The sequence below is a fragment of the Capsicum annuum genome, chromosome 7 (assembly GCF_002878395.1).
Source record: "Capsicum annuum cultivar UCD-10X-F1 chromosome 7, UCD10Xv1.1, whole genome shotgun sequence".
Classification (NCBI taxonomy): domain Eukaryota; kingdom Viridiplantae; phylum Streptophyta; class Magnoliopsida; order Solanales; family Solanaceae; genus Capsicum; species Capsicum annuum.
Window position 1 is genome coordinate 128,117,047 of NC_061117.1, and position 7,235 is coordinate 128,124,281.

Here is a 7,235-nt window from a genome sequence, read left to right on the forward strand (position 1 = left end):
CATAGCCGTTAACTTAGCTTCCATCTTTGTTGTCTTAAATATTTTCTTATTTGTCTGTTTTTCATCCTCGTCCTTGCATACCACCAATTTTGTATAAACAACTTTCTTTACTTCCACTCTGCATTGGACTTCTCTATTTCACCACTAATCCCGTCGATGACCACCAAAGCTAACCTTCGATACCCTCTAGCACCACTCAATCTTCTTTCCTATTTAAATGTATCAAACCATCTTTTAATTTTATGATTTTAAACATTTCATGAGAAAAGTGTTAGGATATACTATTAACCATGTAATTTGTGTTAAAGTATTATATTTTATCCCATGTAAAGACTATTTATTATATTAATAAAATCTTTCTTTGAATAGATCATTGTGTTAACATGTGTGTCCTTTGCTTATATAGTAGACAATTTTGTGTATGGAGTATTGTAACTCGTGCACGAAAGATTAAAATTATCGGTTCTTATAAGTAATAAATTAACGTTCACAATCAAAGATGAGGTAGGAAAAACATCTTGATGATTGTAGCACAAGATTAAATATAAGTTGGTCTTAATTATGGGAGTGGTAATATTCTGACTTCTTGTGCTAGTACATTTCATATGTATTGAACGGATCAATTAGAGATATTCGTTTCTATTCTGAATATTAATAAACTCTTTCTGTAGACCATTACATGTACTTATACTCTTAATCTTGATACAATTATTATGATCTATGTGGTTTGTTTTATCATTTTAATCTATTAAAAGGTGAGACTCTTTTGTGAGTCAACATATTCCTAATAGGTTGGATGATGACGAATCACTTAGTGAAACATTAATTAGTTGATAAAACTATGTCTTGGACTTGAGATAGAAGACACCCCTTTATGGTTGCTTATAAGTTTTCACATGAAAACCTTGCAGGTGGAATTTGTATCCGTCATGTGAAATAAGTTAAGCATTATAAATAAAGGATTAAATTAATCAATTTGTTAAATTTTGTAGAGAATTTAATTTAATTGATTGGTGTCGATAATTCTAACATGGGGAGCTAAACAAGATGTAATGATAGATTTTGAATAAAATCGAGGAGTGCAATTACAGACTTTTAGTGGCATAATATATAATTTATTATGATATGATGATTCATTCACTACCGAATTAATATCATAATTGGAAGCCTTGGTTAATAAATCTGCGGTCCCTACTATGCCTGATTAACTAATCAAATTTGGAAAGAAAAGGAGTTATAGAAGAGGTAATATTTACCGGTCTTCTGTAAATAAGGAATAAAAGAATTAAAAATTAATTTTGGCATTATGACAGATTTAAAACTGAAAAACGTTTTGGCATTAAAGGGTATTAAGGTTGAAAATGTTTTTTTTTTGCTTTAAGGTTACAATAAAGGTCGAAACGTTTGCCTCTTTCTCTTCCTCATTCAATTGAAAGTGAGAATAAGTAGAGGCTGATTTTTTTGAATTCGATGATTCCTCTCCAATCCAAAAAGTACTTGCCCACACAAGGTTGATTAATAAGGTTAATCAGAAAGTAGTAGAAGATCACAGTCCTGGAAAGCAAAAGGTAAGTTTTTTTATTCTCGTTATGGTTATGTTATCTAGATATTATGTAAGTTATTGATCCTATAGAATTATTGCTTCCGCTGTACATGTTCTAACAATTGGTATCAGAGTCTTATGAAATATGATATTTATCTAACTTAAATCAACAGTTGACTCTCCAACTGAGTTGGTTCTGTTTTATTTAAGAGATAAAATATCTAACATTACATGTATATTTGCTTAAATGGTTAAGTTTCCCTAACGATTCTAACTGTTTATGTGCATGGTTATATATGTGATGTGGTTTTGAAGAATTTTATTATTCTGCAGCATGTCTAATGATCTATTTTAATTTGATTATATAACAAATTAACCATGTCTTCATTCAATCCCTTAACTTCTATCCTGAATCAAAATAAATTAGAAGGCCCTAACTATGTGGACTGGAAACGTAATTTGGATATTATTCTTACTACTGAGGGCTTTAAATTTGTGTTGGTTAAGGAATGTCCTGTTAAGTCGGATGAACCCACTGATGATGAGATTAAAGCCTACGATAAGTGGCTCAAGGCTGACGAGATGGCAAGATGCTATATTCTTGCCTCTATGGCAAATGTGTTGCAGCATCAACATCAGTCTATGACTACTGCTTATGATTTACTTAAATCTCTCAAAGAGATGTTTGGTGAGCAAAATCATGCTGCAAAGCAGATGGCTATGAAAGCTCTTTTGACCACTAAAATGGTTGAAGAAACTTCGGTAAGGGAACATGTTCTCAAAATAATGAGTCTATTGAACGAGCTAAAAAATTCTTGGTGCGGTTATTGATAAGGAATCTCAGGTTGAGATGGTCCAACAGACTCTGCCAGATAGTTTTCAGTAGTTTCACTTGAATTATAACATGAATAAGATGGACTTATCTCTTGAGAAACTGTTGAATGAGCTACAAGCGGCAGAATCTATCATTAAGCAATAAGATCCTCCTGTGGCGTTGATGGTTGACAAATATTTGTCTTCGAATTCTAAGACAAAAGGCGAAAAGAAAAAAAAAAGCCTCATAAGGTTCCAGGTGCTAATGGTGGTGTGGCTAAGCCTAAGGGTAAATGCAATCATTGCAAGCAACCTGGTCATTATAAGAAACATTGTTCCGGCTACATAGCTAAGATGCATAAGCAAGGTACATTTTTTTCATATATCTTTGAAACATTTTTAGCGGCTATTTCTATCCAATTTTGGGCTATGGATTTGGAAGCCACTAATCATATTTGCACATCCTTGCGGGAGTTTCAGAAAACACGACTCCTAAGTGAAAATAAACTGAACGTGTTTCAAGCAAATGGGGAACTAGCACCAGTCTTAGCGATAGGAAATATTTCTATTTCAGTTAGTTGTTCTAGAGTTCAAGACTGAATAACGTTCTTTAGTACCTTCTAGAAGAAGGAATTTACTTTCAGTTTCAAGAATAATGGATGCTGGTTACAATGTTTATTTTGCTAATAATTGTGTAATTATTAAGTTTAATAAGTATTTTATTTTTTCTGCTCCTAGAATACATGATTTTTTTGTATTTTATGTTTCCCATAATATGCTACAAACAATGGAACTTAATAATATTGATCAATCACATAAAAGAAAATGCATTTCAGAATTGAGTAAAACATACTTATGACACTTACATCTAGGTCATATTAACTTAAATAGGATCTCACGGTTGGTTTCTGATGGACCTTTGAGTTCATTGAAAGTGGAGGCACTTCCAACTTGTGAATCCTGTTTAGAAGGTAAAATGACCAAGAGATATTTTCCTTCCAAAGGAAATAGAGTCGGTAATAAGTTAGAATTAATTCATACTAATTTGTGTGGTCCTATGAATATACAAGCAAGAGGTGGTTTTGAGTATTTTGTGACTTTCACAGATGATTACTCAAAATATGGATATATTTATTGCGCCGTAAATTTGAATGCTTTGAAAAATTAAAAGAATTTAAGATGGAAACAAAAAAGAGACATAACAAACATATCCATACATTCGATCTGATCGTGGTGGTGAATACCTTTTTGCGGAATTTATTAAATACTTATCAGAATCAGAAATTACATCTCAATATTCTGCTCCGAGATCACCACAACAAAATGGTGTGGCAGAATGCTGAAATAGAACTCTTATGGAAATGGTTAGATCAATGTTAAGTTATTCAGATTTGCCCTTTTCTTTTTGGGGTTATGACTTAGAAACTGCAAATTATATTCTGAACTTGGTTCTTTCAAAATCAGTACCTTTAACCCCATCTGAATTGTGGAGTGGGCACAAGCCTAGTCTACGACATATTCGGGTTTGGGATTGTCCAGCACATGTGCTAAAAGGAAAAACTGATAAATTAGAATCTAGGACAGAAGTGTGTATTTTTATTGGATATCCAAAAGGGATGAAAAGGGGTTTATTTAATTGTCCTAAGGAACAGAAGGTAATTATTTCAAAAAATGCCAGATTTCTTGAAGAGGATTATTTAATGAACCACGTTCCTAGAAGTAAAATTGTTTTACAAGAATCAGGCAATAGAATAACAAATAATGAAACACAAGAACAATTTCCAAAAACCGTTATTGACATACCACTACATCCATGTAGTAGGAGAAATGTCAATAGACAAGAGGTTGCACAAGAGCAAATACTTGACATTACACTACCTCAAAATAGTGGGAGTAACGTCGAGTAGCCTGCAATTGTGGAGGAAAATATTTAGGGTAATGTCGAGGAACCTGGCATAGTACAGGAAGACATTGAGAGTGTTCAAAATTTAGTTCCAAATGTAGCAGATCCTGTAGTGACTAGTCGTCGTAGTGGGAGAATTATTAGAAAATATTTAACATTTGCGCTCTTGGGAGAATCGTAGGATAGAATCCCTGAGGAGCCTAATATGGAACCCCTTAATTACGCCGAAGCACTACATGATAAAGATGCTAAAATGTGGGTTGCTGCTATGAAATCTGAAATGAAATCTATGTATTTCAATCAATTCTGGGAACTTGTACAACCACCTACGGGAGTCAAACCCAGTGGTTGTAGATAGATCTATAAGAAAAAGAGAGGTGTGGATGGAAAAGTGCAAACTTTTAAGGCTAGGCTTGTTGCAAAAGGGTTTACTCAAAAAGAAGGAATTGATTATAAGGAAAAAATTTTGCCAGTAGCTATGCTTAAATCCATTAGGATTCTCTTATCCATTGCTGCTCATTATGATTATGAGATTTGGCAAATGGATGTCAAGACAGCTTTCCTAAATAGAAGTCTTGATGAGTGCATTTATATGGCACAACCAGAAGGTTTCATGGAAAGTGGTAATGAACATAAGTTTTGTAAACTTAAGAAATCCATTTATAGTTTGAAACAAGCATCTAGAGCATAGAATACTTATTTTGACAATTCGATTAAGACTTTTGGTTTTGATCAATGTGAAAATGAGTCATGCATTTATAAAAAATGGGATAGAGACAGAGTAGCATTTTTGATTTTGTATGTAGATGACATTTTGCTCATAGGAAATAATGTGAGCATGTTGAATTCTATTAAGGAGTGGTTGTCCTCGCGTTTTGATATGAAAGACTTAGGAGAAGCGGTTCATGTCCTTGGGAACAAACTTATGCGAGATCTTAAACAAAGGATATTAGGCTTATCTCAAGCACTTTATATTGATATTATTTTTGCAAGATTTAGCATGCAAAATTTCAAAAAGGAATTCCTTCCTTTTAGGCATGGAATTACTCTATCAAAAGAATAGTCGCCCAAAACGACCGATGAGATAGAGAGAATGAAGGTGGTCCCTTATGCTTCTGCTGTAGGGAGCCTCATGTATGCTATGTTGTGCACTAGACCAGATATATGCTTTGTTGTTGTCATGGTTAGCAGATTTTAGTCTAATCCCGGACAAGAACATTGGACTGTGGTTAAGCATATAATCAAGTACCTTAAAAGGAATAGGGATTACATATATTTTTTTCACTCTAGGGATATTGTACCTATTGGGTATACTGATTCAGATTTTCAGTCGGATAAAGATTCTAGAAAATCTACCTCAGGATATGTGTTTACTTTAGGAGGTGGAGCAATTGTTTGGAGAGTATTAATGAATCATGTGTTGTTGATTCCACCATGAAAGTCGAATATGTAACTGCCTCTGAGGCGGCTAAAGAGGTTGTTTGGCTCGATAACTTTCTGAAAGAGCTTGGAGTTATTCCTTCGGTTCAAACACCACTACCACTTTATTGTGACAATAGTGGTGCAGTTGCAAACTCAAAAGAACCACAAGCCATAAAAGAAGTAAGCATATTGAGAGAAAATATCACTTGATTCGGGATATAACTCAAAGGGGTGATGTAAAAGTTTTGAAGATTGAGTCGAATAACAATTTGGCAGACCCATTTACAAAGGGCTTAACCCAGAAGGTTTTTGATAAGCATGTGGAAGAAATGGGTGTTAAAGTTATGCATTCATGCTTATGAGTATAAGTGGGAGATTGTTAGGATATACTATTAACCATGTATTTTGTGTTAAAGTATTATATTTTCATCCCATGTAAAGATAATTTATTATATTAATAAAATCTTTCTTTGAATAGATCATTGTGTTAACATGTGTGTCCTTTGCTTATATAGTAGACAATTTTGTGTATGGAGTATTGTAACTCATGCACGGAAGATTAAAATTGTCGGTTCTTATAAGTAATAAATTAACGTTCACAATCAAAGAGGAGGTAGGACAAACATCTTGATGATTGTAGCACAAGATTAAATATAATTTGGTCTTAATTATGGGAGTGGTAATATTCCGACTTCTTGTGCTAGTACATTTCGTATGTATTGAACAGACCAATTAGAGATATTCATTTCTATTCTGAATATTAATAAACTATTTCTCTAGACCATTACATGTACTTATACTCTTAATCTTGATATAATTATTATGATCTATGTGGTTTGTTTTATCGTTTTAATCTATTAAAAGGTAAGACTCTTTTGTAAGTCAACATATTCCTGATAGGTTGGATGATGACGAATCACTTAGTGAAATATTAATTAGTTGATAGAACCATGTCTCATACTTGAGATAGAAGACACCCCTTTATGATTGCTTATTAGTTTTCACTTGAAAACCCTGCAGGTGGATTGTATCCGTCATGTGAAATAAGTTAAGCATTATAAATAAAGGATTAAATTAATCAATGATTTAAAATTTTCAGAGAATTTAATTTAATTGATTGGTGTCGATAATTCTAACATGGGGAGCTAAATAAGATGTAATGATAGATTTTGAATTAAATCGAGGAGTGCAATTATAGATTTTTAGTGGAATAATATGTAATTTATTATGATATGATAATTCATTCACTATCGAATTAATATCATAATTGGAAGCCTCAGTTAATAAATCTGCGGTCCCTACTATGCATGATTAACTAATCAAATTTGAAAAAGAAAAGGAGTTATAGAAGAGGTAATATTTACCGGTCTTCTGTAAATAAGGAATAAAAGAATTAAGAATTAATTTTGGCATTATGATAGATTTAAAGCTGAAAAACTTTTCGGCATTAAAGGGTATTAAGGCTGAAAATATTTTTTTCTTTTGGCTTTAAGGTTACAATAAAGGTCAAAACGTTTGCCTCTTTCTCTTCCTCATTCAATTGAAAGTGAGAAT

General features: G+C 32.8%; 1 pseudogene; it reads left to right on the top strand.

Moving 5' to 3' along the window:
- The first annotated feature begins 1,921 nt into the window (after positions 1-1,921).
- LOC124885772 lies at positions 1,922-2,705 on the top strand (annotated as a pseudogene).
- Positions 2,706-7,235: the final 4,530 nt, after the last annotated feature.